The sequence below is a fragment of the Muntiacus reevesi genome, chromosome 1, assembly GCF_963930625.1.
Source record: "Muntiacus reevesi chromosome 1, mMunRee1.1, whole genome shotgun sequence".
In the NCBI taxonomy this organism is placed as follows: Eukaryota; Metazoa; Chordata; class Mammalia; order Artiodactyla; family Cervidae; genus Muntiacus; species Muntiacus reevesi.
The window spans coordinates 190500373-190527220 of record NC_089249.1 but is presented as its reverse complement, the minus strand read 5'-3'; the positions used below and the strand labels follow the sequence as shown (position 1 = coordinate 190527220).

The 26848-nt window shown below is 45.4% G+C and overlaps 1 pseudogene; it reads right to left on the bottom strand.

Annotated features, from left to right (window-relative positions):
• Nucleotides 1-264: 264 nt before the first annotated feature.
• LOC136156114 (mitochondrial transcription rescue factor 1-like) lies at nucleotides 265-5000 on the bottom strand (annotated as a pseudogene).
• Nucleotides 5001-26848: the final 21848 nt, after the last annotated feature.

Sequence of the window (26848 nt, the reverse complement as noted above, 5' to 3'; positions counted from 1 at the left end):
CATGCCCTGCCACGCCCACAATTAACCCCTTCGTTGCCGCACCGTGTGAGCCCCGGGGGTTCACCTAAGGGACTCAAGGCAGCAGCATTCGATCCACTGGCAGGAAAGGAACTGGAGACTTAAGCAACCAGCCGTATGAGTGGCCCCCCTCCCCCGCCCAGAAGCGTGTCAGAAATAGGCGTTTCCTGACCCCAAGAGACCCCGGTTTCCTGCTGCCCCCCATCCCGGAGGCTGGGGGCCGGTCGCCCACCACCCTGGGCATACTCACTCCCATTCTTTTCTTCTGGCCTGCGGTGTGCTGTGGATTTTGTGCGCCTGGTGGGCCAAGATGACATCTCGGTGGTCCACCACGCCGCCCCGTCGCTTCAGAGGGGGCCCCTCGCCGCCGCCGCCGCCGCTCATCAGGTGGGACCGCGTGTCCGGCGGGACGCGGGCTGTGCGCGCGGGGGCGCCGTCCGGACCTGAGGGGCCCAAGCCGCGGTCGTACAGGGCATCATAGTAACTGCGGGGCGAGAACATGGGGTCCAGGACCCGGGAGGACTTCGACATCCATGGGCCTCACTCAGAAATCCCAGGGTCTTCTGCCTCCAGCCCGGGAGGAAACTAAAGGAGCAGACAGGAGAGAGCGAGAAAGAGGAAGGGTAAGGGAGATGCAGAGAGAAGGGCGCTCAGGGGACCAGGACCGCACAGGCGACCAGCCTCCTTCACAGGAAGTCAAAAAACACCCCAGGACCGGCCCAACGGGAATTAGCATTTCCTTGGCAACTCAGGCCTGGGAAGCCAGTTCTTAGGAGCTGCCCGGCAACCAAGGCAGCGCCGTGGAGCAAAAGACCACGGAGGCTGTGTCGCAGGACACTCGCTCCCCTTCACAGGAGCCGGCCGCCTAGGGTAGGACTTGTGATTTCTCAGCATCTCAGCATTTTCCTCTGCAAAATGGGCCGCCAGGAGCCTACTTGTTCACTCTCCTCTGGTCCCTGGTTCCTCTGAGCTCCAGAGAGTCACTTAGAAAACTCAAAGGGGGAGTTTAAGGGTCGGCTTTAAAACCCGCACAGGATATGGCCATCTGTGAGTGAGCCCTGCCCTTTGCACCTTGGCTAGTTTTTTAAAAAGAAAACGGGGACTTCCCTGCGGTGGACACTTCCACTGCAGGGGATGTGAGTTCGATCCCTGGTCTGGGAACTCAGATCCCACATGCTGTGAGGCATAGCCCAAAAAATAAATTTTAAAAAATTTAATAAAAGAGAAAAGGGACAGAGTTCTTGCCCTTTATGAAGGCATCAGGTGGTTAAACCCCAGAGGGACTGAGAGCCGGGGGAAAAAAGCTTTGTTTCCATTTCATTCACTTATTCAATACTCGACAAACGCTGAGTGAGCAGCTGCTGTGTGCAGGCCTTGTGCTGGCTGCCAGGGACACAGTGTGAATGAGACAAACAAATGTCACCCTCATGCTGGAATGCAGGTTCTAGAGGGGGAGGCAGACCATGAACAACATAAAAACCTCATGCGGAGACTGGGAGTTGAAAAGTGCTGTGGAGGGACTTCCCTGGTGGCCCAGTAGATATGAATCCGCCCTTGAATGCATGGGACACTTCTTCGATCCCTGGTCTGAGAAGACTCCAGATGCTGCGGAGCAACTAGGCCCCTGGGCCGCAACTACTGAGCTTGTGCTCTAGAGCCCTGGAGCCGCCAATACTGCGCCCTCTGTCTGCAACTATGGAAACCCGCGCGCCTAGAGCTCATGCTCCAAAACAAAAGAAAGAAAGAAAGTGAAGTCGCTCAGTCGTGTCCGACTCTTTGCGACCCCAAGGACAGTAGCCTGCACCAGGCTCCTCCATCCATGGGATTTTCTAGGCAAGAGTACTGGAGTGGGTTGCCATTTCCTTCTCCAGGGAATCTTCCCGACCCAGGGATCGAACCCAGGTTTCCCACATTGTAGACAGATGCTTTACTGTCTGAGCCATCAGGAAAGTCCGCCCTAAAGCAAGAGAAGCCTCAAATAGCGTGAAGCCCAAGAACCACAACTAAAGAGCAACCCTCTGCTCGCTGCAACTAGAGAAAAGCCCAAGCAGCAACGGAGACCCAGCACAGCCAGATGAATAAACACAATTTTTTAAAAGTGCTGTGGAGGGCAATTCAGCAGGAGAGGTATATTCATTTGCTGGAGCTGCCGTAACAAAGTACCACATGCAGGGTGCCTTAAACAACAGAAATTTATTTCCTCCCTGTTCTGAAGGCTGCAGGTTGGAGATCAAGGGGTCAGCAAGGCTGGTTTCTTTGGAGGTCTCTCTCCTTGGTTTGTAGACTGCCATCTTCTCCCTGTGTCTTCTCATGGTCTCCCCTCTGGGTATGTAGGTGTCCTAATGTTCTTCTAATTTTACTTTGCATGCGTGCGTGCTAAATTGCTTCAGTTGTGCCCGACTCTTTGCAACCCTATGGACTACAGCTCACCAGGCTCCTCTGTCCATGGAATTCTCCAAGCGAGAATACTGGAGTGGGTTTCCATGCACTCCTCCAGGGAATCTTCCCAACCCAGGGGTCAAACCCGAGTCTCTTACATTTCCTTTGTTGGCAGCCGGGTTCTTTACCACTAGCATCACCTGGGAAGCCCCTATTTTACCCTAATTGTCTCTTTTTTCTCTCTCATTTTTTTTTTCTTTTTTCTTTCCCCCTCCAAATGATGGGAGAACTTAATTTAAATTGTTTTTTTAAATCCTCTTTTTAACCTGGCCCTTTCCCCCACCACTAGAAAGCAGGTTTATTGCTAAAAACAGTTCATTTATTTGAGCATATTCTTTTTAGACAACTTTACTTTTTCCAGTTAGTCTTCTCTTTAAACACTTCTTTTTTTTTTTTCAGGAGAATCCGCATCACCATCTCTATTTCTGTTTCTTTATCCTCTCCCATTAGAAGAGCCAGTGCATCTCCCACTTTCTCCCTTCTTCTCGTCTTCCATCATTTTTCCCCCGTTCAGCCTGAGTCCACCTTTGTAGCGTTCACTTTGTTTCTTCCACTGTCTGGGTCTGGCTTCAGGATAACATCCTATGGAAAAGACTACAATACTTTCACCTAATAAAGATTGTCTTTGACCACCCTGGGTTCGTCCTCAGGCTTCTCTTCCTGCTCACTCATCTCATTTATGGTCACTCTTCATCAGAGTCCCCTTCATCTTCTAATTTTTTCATCATCTTTTTAGTAGATTTCTTAGAGCTTATATGACTTTTCAGTCTTACAGAAAACAGGAATATATATTCTGAAGATATTAAAAGCCTTGGGGGAACTTCCCTGGTTGTCTAGTGGTTAAGACTGTCTGCCAAGGTAGGAGGTGTGGGTTCGATCCCTAGTCAGTGAGTTAAGATCCCACATGCTTCACAACCAAAAATTAAAAATAAAAAAGTACAGAAGCAATACTATAACAAATTCAATAAAGACTTTTTTTTTTTTTTTTTTTTTTTTTTAATTTTTTTATTTTTCAGTGGGTTTTGTTATACATTGATGTGAATCAGCCATAGAGTTACACGAATTCCCCATCCCGGTCTCCCATCCCACCTCCCTCTCCACCCGATTCCTCTGGATCTTCCCAGCCCAACAGGCCCGAGCACTTGATACATGCTGTTCTTTCGAAACTTCCCACCCTCCCCTTCTCCCACAGAGTTCAAAAGTCTGTTCTGTACTTCTGCGTCTCTTCTTCTGCCCTGCATATAGGGCCATTGTTACCATCTTTCTAAATTCCGTATATATGTGTTAGTATACTGTAATGTTCTTTATCTTTCTGGCTCACCTCACTCTGTATAATGGGCTCCAGTTTCATCCATCTCATTAGAACTGATTCAAATGAATTCTTTTTAACGGCTGAGTAATATTCCATGGTGTATATGTACCATAGCTTCCTTATCCATTCATCTGCTGATGGGCATCTAGGTTGTTTCCATGTCCTGGCTATTATAAACAGTGCTGCGATGAACATTGGGGTGCACGTGTCTCTTTCAGATCTAGATTCCTCAGTGTGTATGCCCAGAAGTGGTATTGCTGGGTCATATGGCAGTTCTATTTCCAGTTTTTTAAGAAATCTCCACACTGTTTTCCATAGTGGCTGTACTAGTTTGCATTCCCACCAACAGTGTAAGAGGGTTCCCTTTTCTCCACACCCTCTCCAGCATTTATTGCTTGTAGACTTTTGGATAGCAGCCATCCTGACTGGCGTGTAATGGTACCTCATTGTGGTTTTGATTTGCATTTCTCTGATGATGAGTGATGTGGAGCATCTTTTCATGTGTTTGTTAGCCATCTGTATGTCATCTTTGGAGAAATGTCTGTTTAGTTCTTTGGCCCATTTTTTGATTGGGTCATTTATTTTTCTGGAATTGAGCTTCAGGAGTTGCTTGTATATTTTTGAGATTAATCCTTTGTCTGTTTCCTCATTTGCTATTATTTTCTCCCAATCTGAGGGCTGTCTTTTCACCTTACTTATAGTTTCCTTTGTTGTGCAAAAGCTTTTAAGTTTCATTAGGTCCCATTTGTTTATTTTTGCTTTTATTTCCAATATTCTGGGAGGTGGGTCATAGAAGATCTTGCTGTGATTTATGTCAGAGAGTGTTTTGCCTATGTTCTCCTCTAGGAGTTTTATAGTTTCTGGTCTTATGTTTAGATCTTTAATCCATTTTGAGTTTATTTTTGTGTATGGTGTTAGAAAGTGTTCTAGTTTCATTCTAGCTTCATTCAATAAAGACTTTTTAAAAACATGGCCCACATCAAAAAAATTCTTTAAAAAACCTTTAAAAAATAAACATAAAAGCCCTGGCGATCTCAGTGAGATGATATTACAAAAGAGTATTTTATGGGAATTCCCTGGTGGTCCAGTGGTTAGGATTCCACACTTCCTGTACTTCCACTGCAGGGGGCCCGATTTCAATCCCTGGTGGGGGAACCAAGATCCTGCAAGCTTTGAAGTGTGGCAAAAAAAAAAAAGTTTTATAATATCATGCATTTAACTTGATACTAGAAAAATAGAAGTATCAATTACAGGAAATCACAGTGTCTGTGTGAAGGTGTCTGCAGTCTGCGATTCAGGCATCTGGGTTTCTTAAAATACTGCTGGGCAATCTGACACTAGTCATACCCGTGGTGCATATGACCTTCCCAGGTCCTCAAAGTCAAGTGAAACTGAACACAAGCATCCTTGGGCTTTCAACCTGGATCTCCAGCCAGTAGGAGCAGCCAGGCCCGGGGGCAGACAGCCTTAGCCCACCAGGTTCCTATGGCCCTACAGCACCCACCTCCAGGGTCTACAGGGCATCCCAAGCTGACCAGGCCAAGGCAGGACACGAGGGATTCATGTGGAGACCTAGCAGGAGTGTGGCCAGGGGAGAGGAGCCTTAATTATGTCTTTAAAGGCTCTATCTCCAAATATGGTCCCAAGCTGGGACTTCCCTGGCAGTTCACTGGTTAAGACTTCACCTTTCAACGCAAGGGCTATGGGTTCCATCCCTGGTCAGGGAGCTAAGATCCCACATGCCTTGGGGCCAAAAAACCAAAACATAAAACAGAAGCAATATTGTAACAAATTCAATAAAGACTTTAAAAATGGCCCATGCCAAAAGAAAAAAAAAATCTTAAAAAAAATACAGTCACATTCTACTGTGGATTAGAACTGCACCATATGAATTTGGGAGCAGGAGACACAATTCTGCTCACCACAGAGGAAGAAAGGAAGTGATGGGTGGGCTGGTTATTGTAAATAGGGAGTCAGAGATGGCCTCTCTAAGGAAGTAACATCTGAACAGAGGGACCTGGAGGACTTGAAGCAGTAGCCACGCTGGGTATCTGAGAGAAGAGTGTTCCAGGCAGAGAACAGCATGTGCAAAGGTCCTGAGGCAGGACTGTGTGTGATTTGCTCAAGGAACAATAAGGAGGCCTGAGTGGCTGTGAGTGAGAAGTGTAACAGGGATGAGGGTGGGGAGGTGATGAAGCAGATCACACAGGACCTTGTGAGCCATGGGAAGAAATTTTTTCTTGTTCCTTCTAGAAGTGAGATGGCCCATGGTGTTCAGATCCACAGTTAACCCAACAGCATATTTTCAACCCCAAACTGAGTTTTTCCACCTAACAGCTCCCCATCACTAGCCTCCCAGTGTCTGTCCAAGAAAAGCAAATCCACAGGAAGGCCAGCCTGAATGACATAGAATTAGGAGCCTAAATCCCATGCATAAACATTGCAAGAGTCACCTCAACATCCAGAGGTGTAAGGAGATGGTGCAAAGCAACGGGAGTGGGAGTGGAGGCTTATCTCTCTGCTGACTATTTCCTCTTCCTCTGCTTGAAGGCTTCCAAGAAGTAAGAATGTTCTCTCTCCTAAGTAAACCTCTCATAAGTAGATCAACTCAATATCAGTTTAATGAACGCTGTTTCCCTCTGGGGAGGTTTCTTTTTTCAAATCTTGTAACTAATGGAGTTTAATAGGCCTATCTTCATGACTCCTTTAAGTTTCAATTTACTCCCATGAAAACTTAAATCGCCTACGATCATGAATTTATAAAGCCTTTTGTGTTTTTCTAAATACACTCCCTTCGCATTGAAAAAAAAGCCTTTTATTCCGTTTATAAGCCCTTATGCCTCGAAGGCATTTTCCTTCACACTTTATAGAAATAAAATTGAAGACTGGGACTTCCTAGGTGGTCCAGTGGCTAAGACTCCCCGCTCCCAATGCAAGGGGCCTGAGTTTGATCCTCGGTCAGGGAACTAGATCCCACATGCCAGAACTGAAAAAGAAGAGTTTGCATGCTGCAACCAAAAAAGATCCTGCATGTTTCAACTAAGGCCTGGTACAGCCAAAATAAATATATGTGTGTGTATATATACATATATATATATATATATATATATATATATATATATACACACACACACTCACACACACATTTAAAAAACTGAGGATGAAAGGAATGTTTTGCTACCTGTTCCATTTCTACTTCCTGGAGTCACCCCACCCACCCCCCAAAATGTGCTCACTGTGTCAATATTAAAGAAAGAATTCACCACAGAGAACTATATTCAATATATTGTGATAACCTATAAGAGACAAGAATCTGGAAAGGAATAGATATAGACACAGATTATAAACCTGAGTCACTGGGCTGTACCCCTGAAACTGAGGTAGAAATTGCTAGGCAGTCAGTGTAAGACTGAGTCCTTGGTCTCTTTTTCAATAAACATCTCACACTACTAACCTGAAGCTATATCCTTTGTTCCAATTTCCTGACTTCCAGAGGAATGCGTCCTTCGTCTGGTAGATCATAAAACACCCAGATGCAGGACAGAACAACCGTTAACTCCTGGCCCTCTTATTTAAAAGAAAAGCAACAGGTAGACCATCATCAACTTTTGGCCCATATCTGGTCCTCTGTGAAATGGCCAGGGGTCATAAGACAGGGTCAATCGATGGTAACCGAAAGTCTGAGGAGACTTAGAAACTGGGGATCAAAAGAAGCCATAAAGGTGCCAAGTTAAACATTGTAACCTTTAAACTGATTGGCTAGAAATGACATACCTTAAGGACAAGAGCCAACCAAAAAAGTACAGATGGATACTGGAAAGGATTAATGCTGCTAATTGCTGTAAGCATTTTAATGCTTATAAATGCTGTGAGTCCCACATTTTGGGGGCACTTCAGTGTCTCTCAGTGTCTATGTTGAGAGCTTTGTTCTTTTCTTCTCTTTAAAATAAGTCCCATTTGCTTGCTACTGTGATCATTTGCATGTTTGTGAAGTTCATTCTTCAGCTCTGTGAACAAGAATTCAGGTTCCTGTTTCAATACTAACGCAACAGTGAAAATCAATCTTACTTTAAAATGTTTGAAACATGGAAGAACCTAGCTTACAACTTGGATGTTCTGTGTAGTATCCCCAGTGTAACGAAAACCCCAGAGCCCAGGCTTGATGGAAAAAGCTCCAGGCACCCAGAGAAGGGAGGTTTGTACCTGGGAAGATGGGAGACGGAGTGGGAAAGACAAAACCTAAGGCATAGGCACAGTGACATCTTTTGAGACACCCACCTGCTGGTCCCACAGGCTCAAGACGGAAATCTCCCTTCCCTGCTCCTTCTCTACAGCCCTTTGCTCCCAGCATCCCCCATCCCATCACAGGCCCCCCAATTTAACTTGATGCCCAAATCGCATGGTTCTTCCTTCCCCTTCACTCTCTGACTGAAAGCCATCAGCAGATGCCATCCATTCACCTCCAAAATAGATCCTATATCCAACCACGTCCCTCCATGGCAAAACCTCCCTCATAGTTGGCCTGGACTTGGGCAGTTGCCCCTCCTGGGCCAGCTGGCTTTCTCACTCCCCACGTCTAGCCTACATTCTGCTCCGCAGTCAATGGGGAAGCTTCTGAAAAGAGTCAGTCGCTCTTTTGCTGTTATAGATAAAAGCCACTCCCTACAGGCTGCCCTGTCAGCCAGGCCCCAACCCCTCCCCTTCCCCCTCTTGCCTCTAAGCTGCAGAGTCACCAACCTCACCAGTCCTGGTCTCTGCCAAGCTCATTCCATCTTTGCAATTGCTGTTCCCTCTTCCTAGTGGAGCAGTGCTAAAGAATTTGCCTGCCAGTGCAGGAGACACAAGAGTTGCAAGAGACATGGGTTCAAACCCTGGGTCTGGAAGATCCCCTGGAGTAGAAGATGGCAACCCATTCCAGTATTCTTATCTGGAGCATCCCATGGACAGAGGAGACTGGTGCACTAGAGTCCATGGGGTCACAAAGAGTCGGACATGCCTGAGCACACATGCAGACAGGCCACTTCCTAGAATGCTCTTCCCCTCGTCTGTGATGGGTCAGCTCCCTCTCATTATCCAGGCTGTGGTCAGATGTAGGCACTCCTCATCATACCCTCCAATGAGGTCTTCCTCGGTGGTTTTTGGTGTCCCCTTTAGGATGTCGGGGTTACACATACAAGGATCTTGATCTATGTTGTTTGCCTTTGGGTCCCTGACAACTTGGGCTTCCCAGGTGGCTCAATGGTAAAGGATCTACATGCCAACGAGGGTGATGCTGGTTCCATCCCTAGGTCGGGAAGATCCCGTGGAGAAAGAAATGACAACCCACTCTATATTCTTGCCTGGAGAATCCCATGGACAGAGGAGACTGGTGGGCTACAGTCCATACGGTTGCAAAGAGTCAGACACAGCTGAGCCACCGAGTATGCATGCAGTCTGAATGAATCAATGATCTTAAGGATGAGTCTACCCAAGAAAACATCACCAAGCACATAGAACCCTCCTGCCTGGGGTTTAGGACTTCACGTAGCTAGGGAAGGGATAAATTGTGGTGGGAAAGATTTATTCCAGAGCCAGGCCCATCGGACTCCAGCACACAATCAACTAGCTGTGTGTTCCCGAACGTGATTTAATCCTCTGAGTCTCTTTCTCCTGCACAAGGTGGGGATAAGGATAAGTAGTACAGGGAGCCATGGTGAGGGGTCAGTGGGCGCCTGTCGGAAAGCAGAGCTCTGAGCACAGCGCCAGGCCATGGAAAGTGCTTGGTCGACAATGGCTGTCAGGCTGGCATTGAGGCAGGTGGGTGGAGCCTGGAAGCTGGATGGGTCAGGGCAGGGTAGGGGGCGATGGGGACGGCTGCTCAAGCAACCCCACGGAGCTCACTCTGCAGAGCCATCACGCGCACTTCCAGCAACAGAGCCCCAGCTGTCCTGTGTGTACACACAAGAAGCAAACACAACCCCAGCCAACGGGTGCTTTCAGCCGGGTGGCCGTTCCTGGCACCTGCGGGGTCTTGTGACCAGGCGTGCTGTTCCCTGTCTGTTTGCTCAGCCACAGCACGGAGGAAATGGCCAAGCACATGGGGTTTGCATCCCTTAGAAGCGACCAGGTTTCACAAACAGGCGGCACAAAGAGATGACAACAGGGGTAAAGCAAATGGAAGAAAAGAAGCGGCATTCAGCCTGAGACCACAAAAAAAAATCTTACTGCTAATGTAATCAGAATAGGACTTCCTCAAAGTACCAGGTATCGCGTGAATCTATTTCCCTGAATCCAAACTGGAACTGCAGCCGAGATGGGGGTTGACCCCCTCTGCCAAGCCTGGACCAGCCTGAGTTGCCATAGCAACCAGATGGCACCTGGAGATGCTCCTGATGAATATAGCTGGTTCAGGAGCTACGGGAGGGGGAGCAGGGAGGCAGGGACTGTAAGGCAGTCCAGGAGGCTTCTGTGCACCACCTCCACATGGACAGAACATTTACATAGCTGCGCTGGGCACCAGGCTTCACCACCCATGGGTCAAACAAGTACCAGTAACTCCTAAAGCAGCCTTCTCTCTCCTACAAATCAGTAAAAGATATGGCACCTAAAATTAGAGGATGTATGGCTACCAAAGGGGAAATGTAGTGGGGAAGGGAGGGATAAATTAGGAGTTTGACAGTAACATATATACACTAGATAAGCAACAAGAACCTACTGTATAGAACAGGGATCTATACTCAATATTTTGTAATAACCTATACAGGAAAAAAACCTGAAAAGGTATTTAGCCACCATGCAGAGCCGATTCACTGAAAAAAGACGCTGAAGCTGGGAAAGATTGAGGGCAAGAGGAGAAGGGGATGACAGAGGACAGATGGTTGGATAGCATCACCGACTCAACAGACATGAGTTTGAACAAACTCCATGAGATGGTGAAGGACAGAGAAGCCCAGAGTACCTTGGGGTCACAAAGAGTCAGACACAACTTAGGGACTGAATGACAACATGTTCCTGAATCACTTTGAAGCTGCATCACTTTTCTGTATACCTGAAACTAACATAACATTGTAAATCAATTATGCTTCAATTACTAAACTGAAAATAAAATTAAATTAAAAGTCAAGAAGAAAACGTTCTCTAAATCTTCACAGGCTCCTTAGACCTATTAGAGAAGATGGAAAGTCAAAATGCCCACAAGGTCCTTCATTCAGGAAATAAAAATAAGACCAGGCTGGGGGCTGGAATGTAACCTACAAGACTTCAGTTTATTCACTGGTGTGGGGGATCTCCCTGGTGGCCCAGTGGTAAGAACTCTGCCCTGCCAATGCTGGGGGCAAAGGTTCAATCTCCAGTCAGGGAACTAACATCTCACTATGCTGAGTGGTATATCCAAAAGATTAAACAAGCAAAAAACAAAACAACAAGAATATTCACTGGTGTGGGAGGTATCTTTTCTCCCATCTGGGAGGAAAATTTTTAAACTAAAACTGGCCAGTAGTTTCACTCCTAGGTGCATCTAGCCACTGAAAGTCACATTCACAAAGCTCTGTTTCTAGTAGGTTAAAACTAGAAGCAACCCAAAGGTCAATTAACAAGAAAATAGAAAAACAGAGTGTGGTATATCCATATAGTGGAACACTATGCATCAATGAAAAAGAAAGCATTCCAGGCAACACTGTGGATGAATCTCACAGAGTGACACAGTGGAGGACCCACTGTGTGATTTCACTGATATGAAGTTCAAAATTACTCATTGTTTATCTGAAATTCAAATTTAACTACGTGTTCTCTGTATTTTTTAATTTTTTTAAATTGACAGCCCACTGAAGGTTGGAAATTCCTTAACTCTTTACCTGGGTCATGGTAGGAACACAGTATATAGATCTGTGTAAAAATTCACTTGTGCATTTTTCTGCGTGTTTGTTGAAATTAAAAGACACTTGCTCCTTGGAAGAAAAGCTATGACAAACCTAGACAGCGTATTAAAAAGCAGAGATATCCATGTAGTCAGAGTTATGGTTTTTCCAGTAGTCATGTACGGATGTGAGACTTGCCATAAAGAGGGCTGAGTGCCAAACAATTGATGCTTTCGAACTGTGGTGCTGGAGAAGATTTTTGAGAGTTCCTTGGACCGCAACATCAAACCAGCCAATTAAAAAGGAAATTAACCCTGAATATCATTGGAAGGACTGATGCTGAAGCTGAAGCTCCAATACTTTGACCACCTGATGCAAAGAGCCAATTCATTGGAAAAGACCCTGATGCTGGGAAAGATTGAGGGCAGGAGGAGAAGAGGGCAATAGAGAATGAGATGATTGAATGGCATCACTGAATCAATGGACATGAGTTTAAGCAAACCCCGGGAGATAGTGAAGGACAGGGAAGCCTGGTGTGCAGCAGTCCATAGGGTCACAAAGAGTCGGACAGGAAGTGACTGAACAACAATACCAACAAATATTTTTAAAGGCAAAATAATCATATTAAATTCACTAAGAGCAAGTAGATATGCCCTTCCACCCTACAATTAAGCTTTGAGTTGGGCAGAAAAAGGGATATTAGCCAAATCTCCCCACCCAAACACAAGCCCCAGAGGAAGCTGTGTTACAGATAAGACTGAGGTTCAGAGAGGTGCAACCACTCACCAGAGGTCCCACAGCCTGAAGCAAACAGGTCAGGGATACAAATCTAGGTTTCTTGGGGTTCCTAACACCTCTCTCTGAGGTCCAACCCAGAGTCTGACACTGAGCCTTTTTCTTACCAAGAATGCTTCTCCCAGAACATAATCTGTGGTAGGCAAGAGTGTGTCCTCCATGATCTGGGCGCCTGAGTATGTTATATTACATGGTGAAAGAAACCGGTACTAGGCTACACACTTTAAAATAGGGAGTATATCCTGGGTTGTTCCTGAGGGCCCAAGGTCATCACATAGGTCTTTAAAAGAAGAGGCAAGACATCCCTGGTGGTCTAGTGGTTAAGAATCCACTTGTCAATGCAAGGGACACAGTTTGTTCCCTGGTTCAGGAAGATCCAACATGCCGAGGGGGAGCTGAGCCTGTGAGCCACAACTACTGAGCCTGCATGCTAGAGCCCATGCTCCCCAACAAGAGAGATCAACACAGCGAGAAGCCCAAGCACTGCACCTAGAGAGTAGCCCCCCACTCGCCACAACTCGAAAAAAAGCAACAAAGATCCAGCTGAAAATAAATTAACTTTTTTAAAAAAAGCAAAAGAGGTCAGGGTTTCAGAGGCAGCAGAGCAGCTCCCTCGCTGCGATCTATTGAAAGTCAGCCCTCAACACCAGGGTTTGAAAATAAACCAAAAAAAAAAAAAAAAGAGAGAGAGAGAGAGAGAAAGAGAGACAGAGAAAAGGAAGAAAAAAAGAAAAGAAAAAAGTAAGAGAGAGGCAGAAGACTAGGCCAGCAATGCGACAGAAGATGAGGCAGGAGAGATTTGAAACATGAGAGAGAGAGGGACTTGACCCTGGGTCTTCACCTCTGAGATGAAGGAGCCACCGGCCAAGGAATGCTGGTGGCCTCAAGAAGCTAAGAACAACGTCCAGCCGCCAACCAGCAAGGAAACAGGACCCCAGGTCAGTCGCAATAGCTTGAAACCAACTTCTGCCAACAGCCTGAACGAACAAGGAAACAGATTCTCCCTAGTGTCCAGAAAAGCACACAGCCCACCAACACCTTGACTGCAACCCAGTCAAGCCTATCAGACTTCCAGCCCATGGAAATGGCATGCTGTTCGTAAGCCACTCAATTTGTGGTAATTGGATATGGCAGCATAGAAAAAATAATACACGATCCCATATGTGCACACACACACAAAAAAACTGTACAAGCATTTGTTTTTTTTTAAAAAAAAAGTGAGATTTTAAAAAAAAGGAAATTCCCTGCCAGTCCAGTGGTTAGGACTCCACTGCAGGGGCCAAGGTTCAATCCCTGCTCAGGGAACAAAGATCCCACATGCCATGAGGCTCAGCAAAAAAAAAAAGTGAGATTATATATATATACACACACATATATGGGTGCTCCCCAGGTGGCACAATGGTAAAGAATCCACCTGCCAATGCAGAAGACCTGAGACTCTGGTTCAATCCCTGAGACAGGAAGATCCCCTGGAGGAGGGCATGCCAACCCACTCCAGTGTTCTTGCCTGAAAAATGCCATGGACAGAGGAGCCTGTTGGGTCAGCTACAGTCCATGGGGTCACAAAGATTTGGGCCAACTGACCACACATATACATATATATACAGATATTCACATATACATATACACATAGTTGTCTATATAGACACATACATATATGTTTTATGTATGTGTATATACAAAAAAGTCTGAATTTTTTTGCACTTAATAATACATCTTAAACAACATTCTATACCAGTTCCTATAGTTTTCTAATGAATCTATAGAATTTATCTAGTGTGGACATCTGGATCTTTTCATTTTTTCTATTCCTCAAAATGTTGTAGCCATCATTTTACATATAAATCCCCATGAAGCTGCTGCAGGTATTTCCTTTTTTAACTCTTTTTCCTTTCCTTATTTATTATTATTTCTTGGCCATGTCAGGCAGTATGCAGGACCTAGTTCCCCGACCAGGGATTGAACCCATGCCCCCTGCATTGGAAGTGCAGAGTCTTAGCCATTGGACCATTAGGAAAGTCCATGCTACAAGTATTTCTGTAGAATGAATTCCAGAAGTGGCATTGCTGTTTCAAAGATTGTGTACATTTTAAATTTTGACAGAAGGGCTTCCCTGGTGGTTCAGTGATAAAGAATTTGCCTGCCAATACAGGAGACGCAGGTTCCATCCCCAATCCAGGAAGATCCCTCGTGCTACAGAGCAACTAAGATCGTGCACGACAACTATTGTGCCTGTGCTTCAGAGCCTGGGAGCCACAACTATGGAGTCCATGTGCCACAGCTACTGAAGCCTAGAGTCCTAGAGCCTGTGATCTGTAGCAGGAGAAGCCACTGCAGTGAGAAGCCCATGTACCTCAACTAGAGAGTAGCCGCCACTCACCACAACCAGAGAAAGCCAGCATGCACCAGTGAAGACCCAGGGCAGCCAAAAATCAGTCAGTCAATCAAATCGTAAAAGAAAAGAAAATTTGATAGGTATTGCAACCAAAATCAAGGCAACACCCTGGGGAACAAACAGTGGCCAGGGACTACCCTCTCAGCTCCTCTTGAATTGGTGTGGTCATGTGACTCATCTTCACCCATGGAAGGTGAGCAGCAGTAAAAAGTGTCACCCTGGGCCAAAGCTTTAAGGAGCAGGTGTGCCCTTGACAAGTTCCGCTTCTCCTCTGCTGGCTAGACATGGGAGACACTAAGGGCTCTGTGTGTGCTGGAGCCATGAAAAGGTGGGCACCTGGGTCCTTGAGTCACCATGTAGAGGAGGAGAGTCAGCCACTGAGAAGAAACAGCCTTCCAGGTAATCAGGTGAGTTAGAAACACACTTCTTTGTTTAACCTTTCACCCAATTGGGGCCTATTTGTTACTGCAGGATTCCTATCTTAGCTTGGCTGCTATAACAAAATACCGTAGACTGAGTGGCTTAAATAACAAACATTTATTTTCTCACAGTTTGGGAAGCTGGACGTCAAGACCAGGTTTGCTTCCCGGATTGTAGATGACCACCTTCTCTCTGTGTCCTTACATGGAGGAGAAAGAGAGAAAGAGACTGCATTCTCTGGTGTCTCTTCTTATAAGGGCAGTAATTCTTGGAGAAGGAAATGGCAACCTACTCAAGTACTCTTGCTGGGAAAATCCCATGGACAGAGGAGCCTGGTTGGCTACAGTCCATGGGGTTGCAGAGTCGGACACGACTTAGCAACTGAACACCAATAATCCCATCACGAGGGCCCAACCTCATGATCTCACTTAAACCTAATGACCTCCCATCTCCAAATAGCATCCCGTTGGAAGTTAGGGACTTCAAGATACAAATTTAAGGGGACATCAGCCAGCACATAGCATTTCCCTAATGGTAAAGAATCTGCCTGCAACGCAGGAGACCTGGGTTTGATCCCTGGGTCAAGAAGATCCCCTGGAGAAGGAAATGGCAGCCCACTCCAATATTCTTGCCTGGAGAATTCCATGGACAGAAGAGCCTGGTAGGCTACAGTCCACGGGGTCGCAAAGAGTTGAACACGACTGAGTGACTAACACACACAACTCATACACTACTTCACAGAAGCAACTCTGGTTTCATTCAGTGAATGTTTTTCTCATGCTTTGAAAGCTTTGCATTCAAGGAGAATCCACACAGGTGTGGAGTCCTATTGAGAACACCAAAGCGTTCATTAAAAAGACAGCTAAAGATAGCATCTCTGTACAAAATCATTTGCTCTCACCTCTTCCCTCTTGTTCTCTCTCTCAGCCTTCATTCTCTTTCTTCTGCTTGCTGTTTGAGCTTCTCCTAGGTAGTTTCATGCCTTCCTGTATTGCTCTGTGTGTTAATATCTCTGTTAACAAGGCATCTTAACTAGCCCTGTTATGCCCGATGTCCGAATCCCCGAGCGGGAAGAGAGAAGGCCTCCAAGACAATGCAACTTGCAAAAAGGGAAGTTTATTGCTGACTCGAGTCAGGGCTCCTGCCGCAACCAACGCAGTGGTGCGGGGTCAGAGAGCCCCGAGCCCAAGCTGTTACACAAATTTATAGGGTGAGCACACGCCATTGGTAGTTGGTTTAAGCGGATTGGTTACAAGTTTGCAAAGCAATTTCATTGGTCAAAACTTTCTCACGTGGGACTTTCCCGGGGGGTTTCTGCCCGGTTCCTAATTTCCTAATTGGCAAACAGCAGTCAGTGTTAAGCAAAAGCTGATTGATTGTATCCAGGTGGCCTGATAATCTTACCACCCAGAAGTAGGAAGGCCTACTCCTAATCTAAGCTGCCTGCCATGGTGGTGTCTCACAGCCCCAGACTAAATAAGTGTTGCTAAGACCCATGAAAAAACGGTAGCTCTTCCTGAGTTTCAGGCTGAAGAGTATGAAATTCGACAGACCGTGGATTCCAATAGCCAGGATGAAGCTAATTCAAATGTCATTTTCAACCGCCCTTCAAATGCATTCATCATTTTCTAGATGTTTTATTTGACTGATAGTAAAAGTGATTTCTGGACCCTAAACAATCTCCAGAACAGGTAAGGGACAAGTTCAGGGTTCTACCCAGAAGTAAAAATTTGAAACAAACAAAAAAAGACTTCCCTGGCAGTCCAGTGGTTAAGACTCCACACTTCCAATGCAGAGGGCATGGGTTTAAAGCCTGGTCAGGGAAGATCCCACATGCCATGCAGTGAGGCCAAAAAAAAAAAAGATGTAGGAGGTTCAAGGGGTAGGGAACATATGTATACCTATGGCTGATTCATGTTGGTACGGCAGAAACCAACACAATATTGTAAAGCAATTATCCTTCAGTTAAAACTTTTTAAGAATGGGAAGAAAAAAGACTTAAAAGTAATTCTTCAAATTAAAAAAAACAGGGAGCAACAAAAACAAAAATCAGTAAGTGGGACTGCATCAAGCTAAAAAAATTTTGTACAGCAAAAGGAGCCATCAACAAAACAGAAAGGCAATCTATAGAACGGGAGCAGATACTTGCAAATTGTGCAACAGATGTGAGTGCTAAGTCGCTTCAGTCGTGTCCAACTCTGTGCGACCCTAAGGACTGTAGCCTGCCAGGCGCCTCTGTCCATGGGATTCTCCAGGCAAGAATACTGGAGTGGGTTGCCATTTCCTTTTCCAGGAGATCTTCCAGAGTCAGGGATCAAATTCAGGTCTCTCAAATCTACCTGCATTGGCAGGTGGATTTTTTACCACCAGCGTCACTTGGGAAGCCCCATATATCAGATACGGGGTTGGTATCCAAAATCTGTAAAGAACTCATACAACTCAGTAGCTTAAAAAAAAAAAAACTGTACGGCTGAGTCCCTTTGCTGCCCACCTGAAACTATCACAACACTGTTCATCAGCTATACTCCAATACAAAATAAAATTTTAATTAAAAAAATTGTCAGAGAGGGCTTCCCTGGTGGTCTAGTGATTAAGACTTCAACATTCCACTGCAGGGAGCATGGATTTGATCACTGGTTAGGGAATGAAGATAACCCATATTTTGCAGGGCAGTCAAAACAATTAAAAAAAAAATCAACGGAGGCACTAAATAGACATTTTTCTAAAAGAGACATCCCAATGGCCAACAGTCAAACGAAAATGTGTTCAACATCACTAATTTTCAGGGAGATGCAAATCAAAAGCACGATGAGATACTGTTTTTACACTATTTAGAATCGCTACCATCAAAAAGACAAGAGGGCTTCCCGGGCAGCTCAGTGGTAAAGAATCTTACCAACGCAGGAGATGTGGGTGCGACCCCTGATTCGGGACGACACCACCCACCGAGGAGCAACTAAGCCCAACTACTGGGCCTGTGCCGCAGAGCCCGGGGGTCGCACCTGCTAAGCCCATGTGCCTCCGCTACTGAAACTCTCGCGCCCTTGAGCCCATGCTCCACAATGAAAAGCCACAAGGAGAAGTCTGTGCGCCACAGCTAGAGAGTAGCCCCTGCTCGCCCCAACTAGAGAAAAGCCCGAACAGCAGTGAAGACCCAGCACAGCCAATAAATAAATAAATAAAATTATTTTTTAAAGGAGAAGAGATGACAAGTGATGGCAAGGATACAGAGAAAAGCGAACCCTCGTGCCCTGTTGGTGGAAGAGCTGAAAGGTAACAGGGAAATAGTCCAAACATCCATCGATGGATGAAGACAAATGAAATATCCATTGGGATGTTGTTTGGCTTTGAGAAGGAAGGAAATCCAGACACAGGCTACAACATGAATGCACCTTGAGAATATTATGCTCAATGAAAGAGACCAGTCACAAGAGGACAAGTGCTGTATGATTCCACTTATATGAGGCCAAATTATAGAGACAGAAAGTAGAATGGTGGGTTGCCAGGGGCTGGGAGGAGGACAAATGGGGTTTAATGTTTAATGGGGACAGAGTTTCCGCTTGAGAGGAGAAGAAGAGACCTGGAGATGAATAGTGATGATGCAAAATATTATGTATGTACATAATTCCCCGATAGTTGGTAAAGAATCCACCGGCAATGCAGTAGACCCTGGTTCAATTCCTGAGTAGGGAAGATCCACTGGAGAAGGGACAGGCTACCCACTCCAGTATTCTTGGGCTTCCCTTGTGGCTCAGCTGGTAAAGAATCTGCCTGCAATGTGGGATACCTGGGTTCGATCCTTGGGTTGGGAAGATCAACTGGAGAAGGGATAGGCTACCCGCTCCAGTATTCTGGCCTGGAGAATTCCATAGACTGTACAGACCATGGGGTCACAAAGAGTTGGACACGATTGAGTGACTTTCACTTTCACATAAGACCACTGAAAAGTTGTTAAAATGGTAAATGATACTTATGTCTATCTTACCCCCCCCCAAAGACAGTATAGAAAAAAACTCTTTAACAGGTGATTGAAAAACATCCCACTCATCTTCTTGAAGGTACTTAACTATTCACAGTTGCCCCAGCATTTCAGCCTTCTTGTCTTACAGCATCAAATGTCCACTTATGGGACTTACCTGGTGGTCCAGTGGTTAAGAATCTGGCTGCCGATGCAGGGGACATGGGTTCAAACCCTGGTCCAGGGGGATCCCACACGCCTCAGAGCAACTAACCCCATGCACCACAACTATGGAGCCAGCACTTCAGAGCCCTTGAGTTGCAACTGCTGAGTCCGCATGCTGCAATTACTGAAGCCGGCATGCCTAGGGCCAGTGCTTCGTAACAAGAGAAGCAACCACGAGAAGCCCCCCATCCCTGCAACCAGAGAAAGTCTGAGCACAGCAACAGACCCAGCACAATCGAAAATAAATTAAATTTTAAAATACCTTCTTTTTAGAATCAGTTCTAATGAGATGGATGAAACTGGAGCCTATTATACAGAGTGAAGTAAGCCAGAAAGATAAAGAACATTACAGCATACTAACACATATATATGGAATTTAGAAAGATGGTAAAGATAACTCTATATGCAAAACAGAAAGAGAGACACAGAAGTACAGAACAGACTTTTGAACTCTGTGGGAGAAGGTGAGGGTGGATGTTTCGAAAGAACAGCATGTATATTATCTATGGTGAAACAGATCACCAGCCCAGGTGGGATGCATCAGTCAAGTGCTCGGGCCTGGTGGGCTGGGAGGACCCAGAGGAATCGGGTGGAGAGGGAGGTGGGAGGGGGGATAGGGATGGGGAATACGTGTAACTCCATGGCTGATTCACGTCAATGTATGACAAAACCCACTGAAATGTTCTTAAGTAATTAGCCTCCAACTAATAAAAATTTTAAAAATTTAAAAAAAAAATCTTCTTTTTAAACTTTTTCTTTTATATTGGAGAATAGCTGATTAACAATGTTGTGTTAGTTTCAAGTATACAGCAAAGTGATTTGGTTATACATATACATGTATCTATTCTCTTGCAAACTCTCTCCTCTTTTAGGTGGTTACATAATAATGAGCAGAGTGACCTGAGTTCCCTGTGTGGTACAGTAGGTACTTGCTGGTTATCCATTTTAAATCTAGCACTGGGGACATGCACTTATTGAGGGCACCGATAAGTAGATCTAGACATAGATCAGAGCTTTCATGCTAATTCAGACAACCCAAAGCCACTCTGTCTCAGGCAGAGTGAATTCACCCCATACCCCACCTACGCCAAGAGAAGCTAAGAGAAAAGTGAAATGAAAACGCCAGGGCCAATAAGAGCTCTTGTCGCTTGGGGCCAGACTCCAGAATTGCCCCACATACACGAGAATAGAGCTAAATAAAATGCCAAGCCAGATGGCAAAGGCTGAAGGCTAGGCTGAGACAAGCACGCCAGCACAGCCCTGAGTGCAGCCGCAAAGGTCCCTCCCCTGGTGAGAAGAATCGGTGTCGCAGCTGGGCTTGTTTCTTCCCCTGCTTGCTCAGTTGCCCATCACAGTGGAGGGAGACACACACTCCCTCCCACCAGGATGAACAGATCCCCTGGGATTGCTGGATGATTCTTCACAGCAGCCTCTGGACCCTGACTGGGCTTTAGGAAGGAGAAGGAAGGGGAGACCCCTGGGGTACATTCTGCTGGGCTTGCATCCAGGTGAACCACTGGTATTTATTTATTTATGGCTGCATCAGGTCATACTTTCAGGGCATGGGCTTCCCTCTAGTTGTGGGGTTTGGACTCCAGAGCACATAGCCTCCATAGTTGCAGCAAGCAGCCTCTCTAGCTGAGGCTCACAGGCTTAGCTGCCACGCAGCATGTGGGATCTTAGTTCCCCAACCAGGGATCGAACCTACATCCCCTGCAATGGGAGGTGGATTCTTAACCACTTGACCACCAGGGAAATCCCTCAAGCTGAATTCTTCCTCCCAATTATAGTTTCATGGCTCCATTATCCTTTCCGTCATTCATTCATTTGTCTATCCAGTGATATTTATTGAGCATCTACTATGTGTCTGGCACTATTGTAGGGGACTCAGCAGTAAACAAAAGAGAATATGTAAACAAAAGGGAATATGGATTCCCTGCCCTCATGGAACTGACATTCTAGTAAGTGAGACAGACAAGAAACAAGATAAACAAGCAAAATTATGCAGACAGAGGAAAGAAAACAGAAGAAGAGGAAAAGGAAGGGGAAGCAGAATGTCATTTACAGGAGGGAGGATTTCCCTGCTGGTCTAGTGGTTAAGAATCCGATTTCCAATGCAGGGGAAGCGGGTTCCACCTATGGCTGAGGAACTAAGATCCCACATTGCTATGGAGCAACTAAGTCTGCATGTCGCAATTATTGAGCCAGAGACCATGCTCCACAACCAGAGAAGCCCACACGTAGCAAAAAAGACCTTGCAGAGCCAAAGTAAAAATAATAATAATTATAAAAGAAGAAGAAGAAGGTGGTCAGAAAGGACCCTTGTGGGAAAGATCCATTTGAGCAAAGATCTGAAGGAGGTGAGGGAGGAGCCATGAGGGTGGATGGGAGAAGAGTGGTCCAGGCAGAGGAAACAAAGGCCCCATGGCTGGAGGGTGCCTGGTGAGTTCAAGGAACAACAAGGAGGCCTGTGTGACTGGAGTACAGTGAGTGAGCTGATAGAGGAAGGTGACAGGGATAGATGGTAGAGAGCCTTGTGGACTACAGAAAGGACATAGGCTTTTGCTGTTGTTGTTTTTGTTGTTTTTTACGAAAGTGAAAGAGGAGAGTGAAAAAGTCGGCTTAAAACTCAACATTCAAAGAACGAAGATCATGGCATTCAGTGCCATCACTTCATGGCAAATAGATGGGGAAACAATGGAAACAGTGACAGACTTTATTTTGGGGGGGCTCCAAAATCACTGAAGATGGTGACTGCAGCCATGAAATTAAAAGACGCTTACTCCTTGGAAGAAAAGTTGTGACCAACCTAAATAGCATATTAAAAAGCAGAGACATTACTTTGCCAACAAAGGTCTGTCTGGTCAAGGCTATGATTTTTCCAGTGGTCATGTATGGATGTGAGAGCTGGACTATAAAGAAAGGTGAGCACAGAAGAATTGATGCTTTGAACTGTTGGAGAAGACTCTTAAGAGTCCCTTGGACTGCAAGGAGATCCAACCAGTCCATCCTAAAGGAAATCAGTCCTGAATATTCATTGGAAGGACTGATGTTGAAGCTGAAACTCCAACACTATGACCAGCTGATGCAAAGAACTGACTCATTGGAAAAGATCCTGATGCTGGGAAAGATTGAAAGTGGGAGGAGAAAGAGATGAGAGGATGAGATGGTTGGATGGCATCACCAATTCAATGGACATGAGTTTGAGTAAACTCTGGGGTGGGTGATGAACAGGGAGGCCTGGTGTGCTGCAGTCCATGGGGTCACAAAGAGTCAGACACGATTGAGCGACTGAACTGAACTGAAGGTGGGAGCCATGGAAGATTCTAAGCAAAGGAGGGACATGACCTGACTCAGGTGTTCTCAGGCGCCCCCTGGAGGTCAGATTTGTAAGAAACCCAAAGAGTTGTAGAAATGATCACCCAACCATTGTGGGGCTCCCTCTCTCCTTCCTTCGCCCCACATTCTACTCATCATCAGGGGTACTAACTCTACCTCATACTTCTCTTTCACTTGCCAAGGTTCAGACCCTCATTTAATCCATGCAGAGGGACTGTAATCTTTTCCTCTAAGTTATGAGCCCTAACTCTCCCTCTAATTCATCATAGCCTATCAGGTTATCTGTTGGCCAATCCCAAAAAGACTTCCCACCACCAATCCTGAACACATCGTAACTTCCACACCTCTTTGCCTCCATCCTGAATATCCTTCTATCTTCCCACCTCCAAAGTCCAGCTCAAAAGATGTTTCTGTGGATCTTCCCTGGCAGTCCAGTGGGTGAGACTGCATGCTTCCAGTGCCAGGGGGCATAGGTTTGATCCCGGGTCAGGGAACTAAGATCTTCCATGCCCCTGGGCACAGCCAAAATAAATAAATAAAAGGGGAATTGTAGTTTTTAAAAAAATGTTTCTGGGGCTTCCCTGGTGGTCTAGTGGTTAATGAGGGCAATTGAGAGCAGGAGGAGAAGAAGGCAGCAAAGGATGAAATGGTTGGGTGGCATCATCAACTCACTGGACATGAGTTTGAGCAAATTCCAGGGGATAGTGAAGGACAAGGAAGCCTGGCGTGCTGCAGTCCATGGGGTTGCAAAGAGTCAGACACAACTGAGCAACTGAACAACAAAGACAAATTGTGGTTAAGAGAATACCAGCCAATGCAAGGGACACACATTTGATCCCTGGTCTGGGAGAATCCCACATGCCTCAGAGCGACAAAGCCTGTGTGCCACAACTACTGTGCTCTGCAACAAGAGAAACCACTGCAATGAGAAGACCAAGCATCGCAACAAAGTGTAGCCCCTCATTACCACAACTGGAGAAAGCCTTTGGGCAGCAACGAAGACCCAGAACAGCCAAAAATAAATGAATCTTTAAAAAAAACAAAAAAGATTATTCTGCTATGAAGCCTCCAAGAGAATTTGCCAGCACCCAAATCCCTTCCCTGCCCACATGTGTCCATGGCTCTCTCCCTCCAGCACCTGCCACTCCCTGCATGGGGCTAGTACTGGCTGCAGGACTGAAGAACAGGCCAGAGGTTCTGGGAAGTTAATACCCTTGGAATATTCCTCAACCAATGATTGCTGAGAGTTGGTGGAGAAATGCCCCCAGCTTTGCAACCAGCCTGCCTAGTTCCTGGATCAGTCCCTTCCTGCTATGTGACCTTGGGCAAGCCACTTCACCTCTCTGAGCTAGTTTCCCCATCTGTAAAATGAGGATGATGACAGACTTCATCAAACTCTTGTGAAGATGAAATCATTTCATTCTACGTGATGTGCTTGCAGCAGTGACCCGCACATGGTAATTTCCTACATGTGAGGCGTGCGTGCATGCTCAGTCGTGTCTGGACTGTAATCCGCCAGGCTCCTCTGTCCATGGGATTCTCCAGGCAAGAATACTGGAGTGGGTTGCCATTTCCTTCTCCAGGGGATATTCCCAACCCAAGATTGGATCCTGGGTCTTCTGCATTGTAGGCAGGTTCTTTACAGTCTGAGCCACCAAGGAAACCCAAGATCCCAAAAGTTGTGTGGCAAAAAAACAAGGCAGATACTCTTGTCCAGAGCAATATCACAACTGGACTCATGCTCCAGATGACTGACACCACTTATCATTCTTTATTGTCTCTTTCTCTTTTAAACTTACTTGAATCTATTGGAACCAGAAGGTTAAACAGAAAAAAAAAAATAGACTGCCAGGAAAAAATAAAATAAAGCTCCTCCCAGGAGAAAATGAGGCTCTAATGTTGTTCCCTTAAACTAAACATTTAAGGGACAGTTGCTGTCCTCTGTGTTCTCAGGGTTAGGGGCATAGTTTTGCCCACAAACTGCATCTTTGGAATCCTTTGCCTTCAATACATGGGTTTTATTCATTTATTTGCTTGCACCGGGGCTTGGCTGCAGCACATGGAATGTTTAGTTGTGGCATTCAAACTCTTAGTTGCAGCATGTGGGATTTAGTGCCCTGACTGGGGACGGAACCCAGGGCCCCGGCATTAGGAGCACGGAGTCTTAGTCACTGAGGCACTAGGGAAGTCCCCAACACATGTTTTTGTGACTTGACATTTAGCATTAGTAGGAACTTCATGATCTCCCTCATTCATTCTGCCTCTTTGACCAACCAGTGGCTGTGGATGGTTATCAACATATTAATACATGAAAACACCAATTCATTATGACGGTAATCGTTAGTGCTGACGTACATCGTTTGTTCAGCAAATATTTACTGTGTACCGACTGTGTGGCCCTGTGACTCAATTACTGCACACCTTGGGAGCTTAAAACTCTCAAGATATCATCTAGAAACCGCCTCCCCACTGGAGCCGAAAGAAATTGAAGTGATGGTTTTGGCTGAAGGGAAATAGCTGTATATCAAAATCAGAATCACTTTTAGAAAAAGAAAAAGTGAGTAGTCTGGGTGTCCAGTCCTGAAAAAATATTTGAAGACTGAGCCTCCCTACATTGCTCTCGGTCACTAAGAATGAACGTGTGACTGTCGGTGGGAATGTAAACTGATGCATCCACTATGGAACAGTACAGAGGTTCTTTAAAAAACTAAAACTAGAACAACTATATGAGCCTGCAATCTCACTTCAGGGCATATATCCAGAGAAAAACACGATCCAAAGGGATACATGCACTCCAATGTTCTCTGCAGAACTATTTCCAACAGCCAAGGCATGGAAGCAACCTAAATGTCCATTGACAGAGGAATAGATAACAAAGATGTGGTACATATACCCAATGGAATATTACTCAGTCATTAAAAAGAATGAAATAATGCCATTCATGGCAACACAGATGTACCTAGAGAGTGTCATACTGAGTGAAGTAATTCAGACAGAGAATGAGAAATAGCGTGTGACATCCATTATTTCTGGAATCTAAAAAGAATGATACAAATGAACTTACTTACAAAATAGAAAGAGACTCACAGACTTAGAAAACAGACTTACGGTTGCCAGGAGGAAGGGATAGTTAAAGAGTTTGAGATGGCCATGCACACACTGTTGTATTTAAAATGGATAATCAACAAGAACTTATTGTATAGCTCAGGGAACTCTGCTCAATGTGATGTGGCAGCTGGATGGGAGAGGGGTTTGGGGAGAAAGGATACATGCATATGTATGGCTGAGTCCCTTCACTGCTCACCTGAAACTCACAACATTAATCGGCTATATGTCAATTTTTTTTAAAAAAGTTCAAAATAAAAAAGAATGAATGTGTGAAATAGTAGGGTCTAGGATATGTTTCCAATACTCATCTGACCTGCGCACTCTAAGGGAGGGGTGGGTGGGACACGTGAAAGATAGGGAAACTTGAAGTCTGAAATACAAAAGAAATCAGAAGTGAAAAGAAGCCAGACACGTTTCTATGAAGTATGGAGAAGAGGGAAATCCATAAAGAGAGAAAGCTGGTAGGTGGTTGCCAGGTGCCAGGGGGTTGAGGAATGAGAGTAACTGTTTCATGGTAGAGAGTTTCCCTTTGAAATGAACAGAAAATTCTGGAACTATTAATTAATAGAGGTAATGGTTACACAACATTACAAATATACTAATGCTGTTTAATTGGTGAAATTAAAATGGTGAAAACAGTAAACTTTACGCTGGGTGTATTTTAAATTAGGAAAGAAACTGGATACACATCCTTGCTCTGGAGAGAAATTTAAAAGTAGCCAAAATTAGCACACAGAACTGTGATCAATACCTTGTAATAACCTATAGTAGAAAAGAATCTGAGAAAGAATATATATATATATATATATATATATGCTGTGCTGTGTTTAGTCACTTAGTCGTGTCTGACTCTTTGAGACCCCCTGGACTATAACCTACCAGGCTCCTCTGTCCATGGGGATTCTCTAGGCAACAATATTAGAGTGGGATGCCATGACCTCCTCCAGGGATCTTCCCAACTCAGGGATCAAACCCAGGTCTCTTGCATTGAAGGTGGATAATTA